This window comes from Anser anser (assembly GCF_964211835.1).
Source record: "Anser anser genome assembly, chromosome: 3".
NCBI classification, from domain to species: Eukaryota; Metazoa; Chordata; class Aves; order Anseriformes; family Anatidae; genus Anser; species Anser anser.
The window spans coordinates 27,836,169-27,851,036 of NC_139722.1; the positions used below are offsets into that span (position 1 = coordinate 27,836,169).

General features: G+C 37.5%; 1 long non-coding RNA gene across 1 annotated transcript in view; it reads right to left on the minus strand.

Moving 5' to 3' along the window:
- LOC310896430 overlaps positions 1-14,868 on the minus strand; it is a 223,467-nt gene that overhangs the window by 64,733 nt on the left and 143,866 nt on the right. The window lies entirely within an intron of this gene.

Below are 14,868 nucleotides of genomic sequence, written 5' to 3' on the forward strand. Positions count from 1 at the left end.
ACTTTGCTAAAATATGCTATTTTACTAATAGTTTACATTTTTTGTTATTTAGTATTTTCTCAAATGAACCACAGTTTTTGAGCTACCAGATACATTTCTAAGTTATCATCTGTCCTAAAATTATGTGTTCTATTATAAAACGCATATAGTATTTCAGTATTTTAAATAACAGCCAGTTCAAGTAACATATCAAATTACTTCTGTGTTTGCTGAAAATAATAGTTCGATATTTGCCTGTTGGCATACATGAAGAAATATGTTACCATTTCATTTTAACAACATGATAGATTAGAAATCTTTTCCATCTTGAAATGCTAAATAGCAATGTGATTATGGAGCACTTTTTTCCCACTACTTTTTGTGCTGTGGATGATTTTGTGCATCATTTTTTTAATGTTGACAGATTGTTGTAATATTTTTAAACACAATTCTGTTCCTACAGCATCTAAATTAAAAAATAAATAAATAAAAAATCCCCAAGTTTCATACCTGCTGTGATTGGGGTGTCATTGATTTTTTTTCACTAATTATAGACTGCAATGAAATTTGAAAAATAATTATTATTCAGAAGATAATCAGAAGAAAATAATAAAAGGTAAATCTTGTGGGTTGAGATAAAAACAGTTAAATAGGAAAGAAAGTAAGGAGAAGGAGAAGGCGAAGAAGAAGGCAAAGAAGAAGGCGAAGAAGAAGGAGAAGGCGAAGAAGAAGAAGAAGGGAAAGAAGAAGAAGGAGAAGGAGAAGAAGGAGAAGAAGGAGAAGGAGAAGGAGAAAAGGAGAAGGAGAAGGAGAAGGAGAAGGAGAAGGAGAAGGAGAAGGAGAAGGAGAAGGAGAAGGAGAAGGAGAAGGAGAAGGAGAAGGAGAAGGAGAAGGAGAAGGAGAAGGAGAAGGAGAAGGAGAAGGAGAAGGAGAAGGAGAAGGAGAAGGAGAAGGAGAAGGAGAAGGAGAAGGAGAAGGAGAAGGAGGAGATGATACAAAGCAAAGGACGTACAAGGCAATTGCTCACCACCTGCTGATAAATGCCCAGCCTGTTTGTCCCTGGGCAGCAGCACCTACCCTGGCCAAGCCCCCACCAGCTGTTATTGTTGAGCATGATGCCACATGGTGTGGGACATCCCTTTGGTCTGCCACGGTCACCTGTCCTGGCTGTGACCTCTCCCAGCTTCTGGTGCACCCCCAGCCTCCTTGCTGGCAGGGCAGCAGGAGAAGCTGAAAAGTACTAGGCTATCTCTAAGCACTGCCCTGCAACGACTAAAAATTCAGTGTACTATCAGCAGTGTATTATTTGTTTCTAACAAAATCCCAGAACATGTACGTTTTCCTTACTGGAACACCAGTTGTAACATCTAATATTTGATCATTTATGTTCAGTATTTTCAAAAATGAAAATTAATTTTAGCAGTTGAAAAGGAAATGGTCTAAGTGATATGCCTGGCCCTTGGTTTTCAACTGGCTATCCCCACACCTAAAGAAAACACCACTAATACACAAATAAACATTTTCAAGTCCTTTTCAAGTTGTTTCAAAAAGATACACAAGAAGACACCTTTGATAACAAGGCTACCTGTGCAATGTACTTGACTTGCTTCCTAAGACATTTTGAAAGGGCTTTTCCAAACTTCCATGCAATTGTTCCCTATCATTTCCAGGAAACAGAAATAGAAAAAGTATAGCATGGTGAATTTTCTTTAAAACAGCTTACTATTTTATTCCTACAGACAGATACTTCTTAATGAAATAGAGATAGCATGATGCACATTGTGGAAGCCTATTAAAAACATACTGGGTCCTCCTCCATGTAAAAACAAACTGTGCTTTATCTTGATCAAGGAGAGGAATCATGAAACCATATCTGTAACATCTAAAGAAGCCATCCAAGGATGAGCAGCCACTTGTATCAATGTCACTATTTATGCAACGTTTGGGACCGAGGCAGTTAAAGGTGCAGTATCAGCATTTAACTGTCAATAATCAACTGTGAAACGTCATTCCACAATCACTTTCTTTACTGGCCACACTGGTGAATTGTAAGGTGAATGAGTCCTTCTAATGATGTTTATCTTTTCCAGTTCTGTCACCACCCTGTTAATTCCCATAAGTGCTGCTGCTGGAAATAAATATTGCCAAACATTGGTGATTTTGGAGGACGATAAAGGTACAGATGTTTCTAACAAATTTATAGATTTAGGTTCATCCTCTTCAAACCACACTATTTCCCCACCACCTTGTCCTGCGAAACTCCAGACTGACCCATCGTGGAGTTTCTATGTTCTGCCACACAATAAATCGAACCCTAATATATTGGTCTTAGCAGCACCAACCAATACTTCAGAATGGGTCAGTTTCTTTTCAGCTGGGAGCCACAAGGTGATTTTTGCTATAAGACATTACTTTATGATTCCGTCAATCCCTGTAAATTTTACATTATGGTGACCAGACTTAATGTTCAGGTCCTTGGCTGACCTGACGTTTTTGCCCCCGTGTCAGTGAGGAAATATACAAAAATCTTCTTCGGTCCTACTGGGATGGGAATGGTGGGTTCATAGTGTTATCAAAGAGCCATCATATAGCTAACACCTGCCGAGCAGATGGCTCACTGCCCTAACTGGGGCTGCAAGTTTTTTGTCAGGGTACCTGATAAAAGATTCTGTTGTGGGGCTGAAGGCACAGATCTAATAGGAATTGATCTGTCATCTCCTGCTGGCTGTCTTCTCCCTGCTGAATTAATTCTTTGGCTCAGTGATTCTACCAGAATTTTGAGGTTAGTGGTTGATGTATCACACAGTAACTGTCATGGTACCCCTAATGCCAAGGCTTTATGCCAAAGGTTGTTGTGTCCCTTATCAAACTTTGGCTTGAATTCTTGCTTAAGCTTAGCGGTATGGACCTGGCAAACCCATCTGGGAAGTTTGGGTGGTTCTCCAGTGATCAACCTGACCCAGCCCATTCAACACCCATTATTCACAACCTCTTGCACAAACTCACTCCAGGTAGTTATAGGGACCTACTCCCATGGGGGCTGTGCAGCAGCAATGGCAGCAATCATAGCATGGGCAGTCTGTATGCAGTCCTGAACTACATATGTCTTTAGGCTATCTGGGACACCACAGATAAGGAGAGTTAACCTTGCTGGATCAATAGGTGCAAGCATTGGGGATCTCCTTAACACCTCCCTCTCATACATCACTTGTATGCAGGCTGTTTTTTGCACAGACACAGCCAAATTGGAGAACCCTGAGGTCTTAATAACAAGGGGATCTCCTCTTTCTTGTGGGTCTATGCTGCTGGCCCAATAGGCAGCTCGTGTAGTCAATGGGTGATTTTGATCACATGGTGCAATGGTTAAAAACTCACCAGGCTCCCAGTAGCCTTCTGTCTCTTTCTCCTTTAGTAGGATTTAGACCCATCCCGCTGTCCTTCCCGGTGAGGAAGACTTGACACATACTCAGATTCCTCTGGGTGTCTAGAATACCTTTCTTGTAACTTCGCTAATTTAGACGGAGACCATGGGACAGTTCGTACTGTAGTGCGAATGTCATTATCTCCATCATTTGCAATTTCAGTTTTGATCAATGGTGACACAGGTACAGTTTCTGGGGTAAGATCATAAGCAGAATCTCCTACCACTTCATAATTATCATTACTATAACAGATGTCTCCATCCCATGTCTCAGGATTTGCACAGTGTATCAATCTGTGGATTTGTTTAGCAAAGACTGAGGATGGCATCTGGTTTAGTAAGAGAGGGAGCTTTTCCTGTTGTTTTTCCTCACCTTTCATCTGAGGCCAATAGCATTTTAAGTTCCTTATTTTCTGTCCCTAGTTTCTCTTGGCTTTCCTTTTCAAAGGACAGTGATATTTTCAGCACCTCGTTTTCTGCTTTTAACACAGCATATTCTACATCTGCAATTCTCTCGGGGGAAGAGATTCTTTAAATTCCTTTTGAGCCCAAGATAAGCAAGTGCCCAGTACAGTGCAAACAATTCCTTTGCCTTTACCTTTTTTAATCTTCTGCTCACTTCTACATTGTTTTATTTGCTCTACCACTTTCTCTTCATCCTTCCAAAACTTTTGAGCCCATTCCTTCCCAGGCTGGGAAGGGGCACATTTCTATTCTTGCAGCAGTTTATCCATGACAATCTTCTCCATTACATCTTTTTTTTTTTTTTTTTTTTTTTTTTTTTTTTTCTCTCTGTTGCATTAAAGGGTGAGGAAGTTTGGCAGGACCTAAACCCCCTTGCATTCTAGCTTGTCCTTAGATATCAGGGGGGCTGGACTCATCATGAGTCCTCTGGACTCATTCTAATATGCCCATGTCCTTCTTGTGCTGGGGCCCCAGAGATGAACGCCATACACCAGGTGGGGTCTCATGAGAGCAGAGTAGAGGGGGAGAATCACCTCCCTTGACCTGCTGACCATTCTTCTTTTGATGCAGCCCAGGATATGGTTGACTCTTTGGGCTGTAAGTGTACATTGCCAGCTCATGCCAAGCTTCTCGTCAACCAACATACCCAGCTCCTTCTCATCAAGTCTGCTTTTAACCCGTTCTCTGCCCAGCCTGTATTTGTGCTTAGGATTGCCTCAGCCCAGGACCAGTGCAGGACCTTGCACTTGGCCTTGCTGAACTTCATGAGGTTCTCATAGACCCACCTCTCCAGTCTGTCCAGATCCATCTGCATAGCATTCATTCCCTCCAGTGTGTTGACCACACCACATCTGGTGTCGTTGGCAAACTTGCTGAGGGTACTCTCGATCCCACTGTCCATGTCACCAGCAAAGATGTTAAACAGCGCCAATCCCAGTACTAACCCCTGAGGAACACCACTTGTTACTGATCTCCACCTGAACATTGAGCTGTTGACCACAACTCTATGAGTGCAACCATCCAGACAATTCCTTAATCTCCAAGTGTTCCATCCATCAAAACCATATCTCTCAAATTTAGAGACAAGGATATCATGTGGGAAAATTCTTATCATGAAACATTTTATTTCTAGCCAGCTTTTAGATTGTTCAAGTACAGAGAAGTGAGTCATGTTGCCTCTCTGATCTAACACAGAAAATTGCTTGAAGTAGGGAGTTAGGATTCACACAAAAGAAGAAACCCAGGCATGTTTGCTATGGCATAAGAAGCAGTACACTGATTTTGAAAAGAATGGATAAAATGCTAATCTCACACAAGACCTATGGAGTAAGAATGTGGCAGTTTTCGAAGTCACATTTCAATGTGTAGAATTTTGTCACAAGAAATGAATAAGGAAATGATCTGGAAAAAAATAAGGTCAACCTATTTAAAAAAAAATAACAACAAACAAACAAACAAAGACTTCCATTTGAATATGCTTGTTCATCTGTTTTCCTTGATTTTGCAAGGGTGAATAAAATAACTGCACAAATTTGCAAGTGGCTAAGAAATGTACTCTTCAGAAGTGTGTTTCCCACTTTCATATTTTTCTGGTTGTTTTGTTGTTGTAATTTTCGCTACTTTTGTGGCCTTGCTGTTTACACAACACTCTCTCACACACTTCTCAAGCCCCATAACTAAAGACCTAGATATTTGTACATGCCCAAAGAGATTAAATAATGACAGGATTATCTGGCTTCAGGCAAAATGTAAATTATTGGCAAATCTGGTAACTGAATGACAGTGAATAGAACCAGACATACTTAAAAATAATCTCAGGAGAGGAGACAGTTTCTTAAAGCTTTAATACCAGTTCTTTGAACCATAAACTGATTCCAGTCTGCAGACAATACTGTTGAAGTAAATTGCTTATGTAGAACAAGGGCAGTACATGGCTTTTAATAAACTACTGAAAATAGATTGAGGTTGTGCCATGCCACTGTTCTCAAACACCTAAACAGATTAAAACATACTGTTTTGACAGTTATACTGTGGACATTTTTGTATTCTTTTTCAGCAGTGCCTATTTTTGTACCATAATTGACTACAGATCTTTTGTTTAGATCAACGGATTTAACAGAGATTTTTAAAACTAAGATTTATAACCATCTTACATTTCAGAAGTAGAGGAAATTTGATCACTTACCCAATTTAACATATAGCCTCCTTTCAATCTGTAATTCCCCTTTTTCTGTGCTTGCTTTGTAGAGTGTTATTCAGCATGCTACTGAAATGGATCCTAACTAACCTATGCATCCTTGAATTATTTTTTTATCAAACAAGACATTTTCTTTCAGCAAGAAAGTTCAAGTTATCACTCAGATCTGAAATCATTTCAGCACATTAACATTTTAGATTTAATTATACCAATTGCATAGGCTATGCATTACACCGATTATGGATTACCCATAGGTTAACAGATAACCATTAACAGAGAATCCTGTCCTGTACCAGATGACATCATCCCAAAATTAAATTTTAGAGTTTGTGGGAAACAAACACCAGATCTGGGATTATCAGGCTCATCTTGAATTACAACCGTCACTCCAAGTATTTTTCAAAAAATGTTTAATTGCACTTAGTTCGTCTGTGGAAAAACAGCACTAGTTCTATGCTAACTAAACAAAAGACTGAGTTCTTAATTAGGCAATTGAAAACAGAATGTTGCATTTATACAGCCCCTTTCTGGAGCCAGAAGAGCAGTTGGACCTGCTCTTCCAGAAACCTAGGTGTCAGGGGACAGCTTTCCAAGTTACAAACACCAGTGGAGAGTGAACAAGTTCACTTGAAGTTACCTCTACTATTTTTACTAGGAATCTTCTGCTTTAACTCCAATGATTTTTCCTCAGGTAACCAAGATTTCCTTCTACAAACTAAGATTTTCTTTATAACTAAGGTGTGGCTCAAAGAGCAACTCAAAAGTACAGGATGTCCAGACTACCAATATTCAGAGATGAGCTATATGATGAGCTATTTTTAATTCTTTCTTTGACTACAGGAACCTGAAAAAAACATTCAGTCACATTCCTTCTCCCCTATACTTCTTTTCAAAGTAGAAGCTAAGAAAACAGGTTCAAAACATAATGTCTTCCCCTCTTGCCTTGTGCTTCATTGCTTACTTCAAGAAATTGGTGAGGAGTTTTCAGCATTTTTACCTGTGCTGAAGGTGAACTTCTTATTTTTTTGCTTCTTTCTTCAAAAACAGAAACAAAAACAAACAAACAAAAAAAACCAACCATCTTTGACTTTTTTTCCTCACCAGATACAAATAAGATTTCTGTGCTAGCAACAAGTATGTCTTTTGCTGCTCTGAGCTTTTCTCCTCCTTGTTCTCATCCATTGTTTCCTGATACACAGAATGCATTCAGTCAAAACATTTCCCTTTTAGCAAAGTTTATCTGTGCTTATTACAGTTTTCCTTAATCCCTGCAGTCATTGAAGTCACTGAATATCTTTCCTTCTGGTCACTATAGTTTCAATACTGTTTCAGTTTTTCATGAAAATATATATGAGAGATTTTTCAATGAAAATTTGTTATCTGACATGATTTCCGACTCACTTTTTTTGCTTTTGAGTCATCCCTGACCTATCGGTGATGTAGAAGTCAGAGTTAAAATTTAAAATATTTCTGAATTGTTTCCTTAATCCCTCATTACTTTGTGGAGTCTAATCTTAGCTATTTAAAAAGTATATTTTCTTTAAAGATTTTAAATTTTATTGAATGAAGCAGATATACACAAATGCTACATAATAATCACAAATTAATTCTTGCCTTTGACCACATAGTTTAACTTCTTACTGCAAACTTCATCTAGCTATCTGTTAAAACACAGATTTTAAAGGTCTTTCATAGCTACTACATAAAGGAAGAGCAAATATTCAATTTTCACTTTTTTTTTTAAATAAGTGACAGCCAATTTTTTTTTAAATTTATATTCTTTATATTGTATTTTTATATGTTATATATCTTTATATTTTCATCGGCCATATAGACCTGATCAAGCATAGCATTTTTAGCTTTGTATGACTAATTTTTAAATTCTTTACATATTTAGTAAATAATGTATAAATGATGTTATATATCTAACTATACTACATTACAGAATTAAAGGAGATAGTAACATTAAGTTTGGGTGGGTGCTGCTCACTGAGCATCAATACGGGAGATAATTATATTTTAGTGAAGACCTTAACTGAAAGCAATATGTTAATTTTTGCATTTTTTAAGAGAAATTTAGCTAAAATTTTAATTAGATTTGGACTGTAATCCAGATAGCACAAAAATGCAGCCCTATCAACTTGTGTTGCCTGATTTTTTGTAAAACTTTCCATGAACTGCTTTCTCTTGTCTGCAGAAAAGACCAACAAATTCACAATTTTAATTTACAACAAAACATAATAATCTGTATTTAAAATGTTTATTTTATTTTTTAGCAAGGTAATGAGTTAAATACTAATCAAAACCAACGGAAGTCCTTTCCTTCCTGCTCTCAAAGTCTGTGATAAACTTCCATTGCTTTTAATGGAAAAAGGATCAAGCTACATTTCCCATCTTTCCCTTAGTTATATTTACCACAATTTACTTTCTATTAAATTCCAGTGCTCATCATGCGTTATTTTATGCCCGCCCAACATATATATCAAATTCCAGAATAAATGCTCAGAAGATTAACTACTTCATTAACATTTTTTCTACTACTTCTCTGTGCTTAGAAGGAACACTTCCTAAGTTCCCCCCAGTTCTCAGATTCTTTTTCTTGATGTATTACAAAAGCCTACAACATGATGTTGTCTAATGAGATGTGTGGCCATTCTTAACCTATGTGGAATATTTCTTTCAAAGCTTTGTCATAAACAGGAATCTCTCAATCAAATGTCAGGCCTGTGTTCTGTTAAAATGCTCAGCTGTAACATCTGAAATGCATCTCTAGAAAAGAAATACAGGATAGTGTCTCTAAATGATAAAAAACTGAATTTTCTAACATTTTAATTTACTAGTAAGTCTCCTAACTTTTAAATTTCTGTAAAATTGGAGTAAAACATTAAAGGCTCAAATAGAAACGCTGTGTAGAGGGACTTGTTAGAGAGTGAGCCCTGGAGTGCTACCTTTCTGATTAAGATAACACTCAGTAGGGAATCTGTTTTAAATTCTTAGGCTGAAGGCCTAAATGCCATGGGAAGGATAAAATAAATTCTTGCTAAACAAATGTACTGCAAGTGTAGGAGTTAAAGACCAGCATAATAAGCACAAAAACTTGGTGATGATCATGAAGGGAAAGATGTGAAGAAGTATGGGAGGTAAAGAGAATAAGAAATGAGTATCACATTAAAACATCCAAGCCAAGCCACAGATTAAGTGTGGACTTGTAGCAAAAAATAAAAGCATTTCAGAAAAAAAAAAAAAAAAGTACAAGGAAGGAACTTAAGTATAAGATTTAAAAGCAGTTAGAATAAAACTATAAGCAATGGCTAGAAATGATCAAAGAACCAAAAGTTCATGTCAGGAATGCAGTTATAACACATGACCATTTAAACCTGAAAAAAAAAAAAAAAAAAAAAAAGAGGGAGACTTATGAAAGAAAAGGCTTATATCTGAGAAATAAAAAAAGGAAAATATGCATGAATGCACAGTGTAAGTTGTTTTAGATGGAACATGATTTTTAATAGCAGGGAAAAAATATTGCCTCTTTAGGTGTTTTGAAGTTTATCACCCATAGATAACTTCCATTTCTTTATGATGACCATGTATGTGGGCTGATATAGTTAGGAACCCACCATTGCCTATGCATTATAAATAGCTGATTCCATTGAGTGTTCTGAACCAAACTGTTAGATTTATATGATCAGCAGTTTTTTCTATAATGTTCCTGTTCGCTGTATGTGTGGACTGACAATGCAGTGTAAACTACCAAAAGAGAAGATTCATTGGCTCAATCACATGAAAGTAGACATCTGTTGCACAGCATTTTTCCCTGTCCTTTTAACACTCTTCTGTGCTAGACTGTTAAAATTACTGTTGTCCTGACTTGTATCTTCTCTGATTCTTATCTACCTTTAGGATAACTCACATCAAAACCTTATACTAAGATTACTGTTGCTCTCACGGAAGCAGCTCAGATTTTTCTTTACTGTTGCCCTCATGGAAGCAGCTCAGATTTTTCTTTTTCATTCCACTCCTGGGGAAGAGAAAGGAGGAAACATTTCATTGGCTTTTCTGTGAGATTGTTCGCCCCTGCCCTACAGTGGAAAAGAGTAGGAATCACTTGAAAGGCTTAAGTAACTTTAGGGTATCCCTGAGTACATTGGGAGATATTTAATGGAATTGTTTTAACTTCTTCCACACTACCTCCTCAAAATCACCAACACTGAACTCCAGGTGTTCTAACTGAATTCTATGCGTTACTCTGAGAAATTACAGAGACATAAGTGCTTCACACAGGTCTAGTCAAATATTTGCCTTAAGGAACACAACAGTTTCTTACTGGCTATGAATACCTGTACATGTCCTAAAACATAAGGAAAAGGAAGGTTTTGTAATGTTAAACTATACCACCCTTCCTTATCCCGTGAAAAATATCCTCAGAAGCAGTGACATGAGCTTTCCCTTTCACACTGGTTGAGACAAATTAAAGCTGCTAATACAGCCAGACAAACAGAATAAAGTGTCTTGTTTTCTGTCCCCCCAGTTTCCTGATTTTTTTTTCTCTGATTTCCAAGAACTAAACACTGCTCCCAGGTAAGGACAATAAAATCAGTCTTTAAGATTTTTTGTTTGTTTGTTTGTTTGTTTGTTTACCAAGTACACTTGCAAAGGAATCAGGAGCTTTCATCTCTTTCATTCACCAAGGGTTTCCATACTTTTCTTAGAAAGAGCCCATCTTTCCTTTCTTCTCTAGTTTGCTTTCATTGCTAGCTCCTTGAAATCTTCCTCTAAGAACATTATAACTCACAAAATCTCTTTCAAACACTCCTAGCTTGTGCAGGTGTATGTTTTCCTCTCTGCCTGCTCTTTAATCAGTTATTAAGAAAGCACTGTGCCTAAACAATTTTCCTTTTATCAGGACCTTTACTAAAAATATTACCATTCCAGTGCTTCTTTCTACATCAAATGTTGGACTGGGCTGCAGAGAAATGACTGTTCCTCCTCCTGCTGCAGCAAGGGTTACAGAAATCCAGTCCTGCTTTAAGAGAAGGTCTGCATACACAAACTCCTTAGACCCTGGAAGGGACTCCCTCTTGTCTGCCTGCAGTCATATACACACACAAAACAGCTTATTGCTAGAATTAATATAGTTTTTCTACCCTGTTTTGAAAATGAGCATAGCTCATCTTCTGGTAAACTTCTGAAGCTCAGCAAAGCTCCCCTGAGGCCAATTTAAAGTTTACTGAAGTCAATGAAATGTTGGTGGCTAGCGGAGAAATAACCACAAAATAAATATATGAGAAGCTAAATGAATAATAACAAGCATGAATAAGTTTCTTAGAGTAGACAAGAGTGCCACAAATAAAAACAGAAATATAGGAAATCTTGAAGAAGTGAATGGATTCAAGGCAAAATCAGAGCTCTGAGCTATAACAAAACTGAGGGAGAAGCACTTGGAATTTAGTGGTAAACAAACAGATGCATGAGATTAGTAGCAAAAATAACAACATACATAAGGAATGAAGTTAAAAATGTCAACAGATAAAGAAAATGCCATGCTCTGCATTGTGGAATTCAGGCTGAGATAAAGTTTTGTTTTCCCCTCTCTCTAGGAAACTCTTTCTAGGAATAAAGTTTCAAAAACCAAGCATGTAGAATAATTAATACAGGATTTAAATTTCCAGGGTCATGAAACTAAACATAATTTAAGAGTATACATAAATGGAATTCAAATCAATGTTCATCATGGAAAAATAAGTGATACTTCTTTTCATTTCTATTGTAAACTGAATTTACGAAGAATAAGTGAGGAATGTAAAACGAAAGACTTGCTTTCTCACATGCACACTTTGTGAAAAGGAAGCAAATATGTCTGTCTGCCCTAACTATCCAGACAAACTGAAACTGATTATCTCTTTCATTTATCATTAAGATGGTACAGAAGTCATACAGTTCCCTGATCTTTTCAAAGTTGCTGCAGTATCACTACTTTTTTCATCAATAGAGCATTCACTGAAATAGCTGTAGAAAAGCCTGCCTGCAGGATACTGACTAATCCTTAGGCCCAATTTAAAAGGAAGCTTTAAGAAACAGCTCTACCCTACACTGGTAATTTTTATATTCATAGTGTGATTTAGCATGTGTGCTGACTGAAAAAGTAAAAAGATGCCACTGCTTTTGTCTATTCACATCATAAAGTCAGCATGGATTCAAAGAATAAAGCTGGAGGATTCTGATCTTAGGCACTTCTCAAAGAGACCTCCAAACCATGTTAGGTTTACAGCTATGTGCCACTGAACCATGGTGATTGGTCATATGTCCATTATTTTTAGCCTTGACATACTGCACTGGTTTTTGTGGGTATCTTCTCAAGATACCCAAACTCATGCATACCTCTGAATACTCAGGTATTCAACTGACCTTAAAAATCATTTCCATGACCATAAGCATGTATGTGAATGATTTTCTGGACAGCAGCCATCATGGTCACTACCAAGATCAATCCTCAAATAAAGAAAGAACAAAAACCATCAGAATATGTTCTTAAAAGTACTTGTAAAAGTTTCATCTATAAATAACATGTGAAAATATACCCATGCTAAAAATCAGTATCAAAAGACTTTTCAACTTCCCATTTATTTATTTCTGTAAATAACCCACTATAACAATCTTTGGAATTTGATACGTCTATATCTACCTATATTTTCTTTATCAAATCTATTTTATATACATGATTAATCAATATATATACTTGATTAAGATTCAAAATTCAAATATATATACTGAAACTAGAAAGACAGGGAAAGTAAAACATTGAAAATACTTACAAAATATGCCCTTAGATACACAATGTAAAATCAAAGTGACCAGAGAAATTTTGGGCTATCTGTGATATTTTCAAACAAGTGCATAATAAAGGTATTTTATATATCCCATTAGTACTTGCCTGTATTACTGTGAAATCTGTAAGGAGTTAGAGGGCTGCACCACCTCTGTGACACAGACCCAAGGGTGCAGTGAAGTCAGGTGGCTCTTGTTCCCCCTATAGAAAAGTGCTTTTTCTTTTCCCTTTGATTAAGCTAGCCAACTATGCTGACTATTGTGTGAGGCCACTGATAACCACCTGCCCATCCCTTCATAGTCCTTTGATATTCATGTTTCTCAAGAAAGAATAAAAAAGAGAAATCTCTCTGCATTGTACCATGCAAGAAGTGCAATTTGCTGGTCTTATAATGGCCATTTTCAGTACTTAGTCTGCATTTAAATAGGAGTAGGCAGAATTTATCCCTGGCTTAGGAGAAGGGGCCTACCATACTGCAATATGCTTCATGATTGCAATGTGGATAGATGTCAATGTAATGCACCCTTATAGAGATGTTAAATACATGTGATAATAAAACTTAAGTACTTAAGATTCTTTCTTTTTTCTTTTTCTTTTTTTTCCACTTTTCCTTTTTTTTTTTTTTTTTTTTTTTTGCCAGGGTGGATCTGGGGATGTTGATTGATGCTTGCCTGAACATGAGCCATGAGCCGACACTGTGCCCAGGTGGCCAAGAAAGCCAATGGCATCCTGGCTTGCATTAGGAATAGTGTAACCAGCAGGACCAGGGGGGTGATCATCCACTTGTATTCTGCTCTGGTGAGGTCACACTTTGAGTACTGTGTTCAGTTTTGGGCCACTCAGTACAAGAAGGACATTGCGGCCCTGGAGCATGTCCAGAGAGGCGCTACAAAGCTGGTGAAGGGTCTGGAATACATGTCCTATGAGAAGTGACAGGGATTGTTTAGTCTACGGAAGAGGAGGCTCAGGGGAGACCTTATTGCTCTCTCCAACTGCCTGAAAGGAAGGTGTGCGGAGCTGGGGGTCAGCCTCTTCTCACAGGTAACTAGCGATAGGACTAGAGGGAATGGCCTCAAGTTGCACCAGGGGGGCTCAGCTTGGAAGTTAGGAGACATTTCTTCTCAGACAGAGCAGTCAGGCATTGGAACGGGTTGTCCAAGGAAGTGGTAGGGTCACCATCGCTGGGGGTGTTTAAGGAAAGTTTGTACGTGGTGCTTAGGGACATGGTTTAGTGGGTGACATTTGTAGTAGAGTGATAGTTGGACCAGACGATTTTGGAGATCTTTTCCAACCCTAGTGATTCTATGATTCTATGAATTAAACCATGCAACAGAAGAATTTACAAAATGGTGTAAATGCATAGTATCCCTAACAAGAGGTCAATTACTTCTCATAATTCCAAAGAGCACAAGATACCAGTTACTCACACATGCCTCTAAGTGAAGCCAGCAGGACTTGTATCTCTCCAAGAGTGATAAACTGTGCAGAAATTATAGAACTCAATGAATACAAATTGTATGTATTTAATTCTTTGCTTTCAAAAAGAATCAAAGACAAGGTAATTTTACTTTTTATAAGGAAAGATAAAACAGAAAAAGGATTTTATATTCACTCTGCATGCACTTTTATTGTACTTTGTATTTGCAGAATTGTGAAAAATCATTTCACCTAATGAAAACAAGAGGGATAGTTCTGAATCTGTTAGTGTTGTTTTTTCAAAGTCTCATTCTGGAAATAGTCTTAAACACAGTTATAATAAGCTTTGGTTTACTCCAGCCAATTCAGTCATGCTGTGCACAGAGCATAAGACAGTCAGCTGAGGAATGATAATAATTTTTTTCCTCTGCAGGAGTCCAGAACACGCAGTCCAGTGCCAACAAGGTAACAGCTCCCAGAAAGACACCTTCCAAAGGAGAACAGCTGAACCTAGATTCTTCCCATTTAAATCACTTATAATTGATGCATGGTGTGATATGGCTG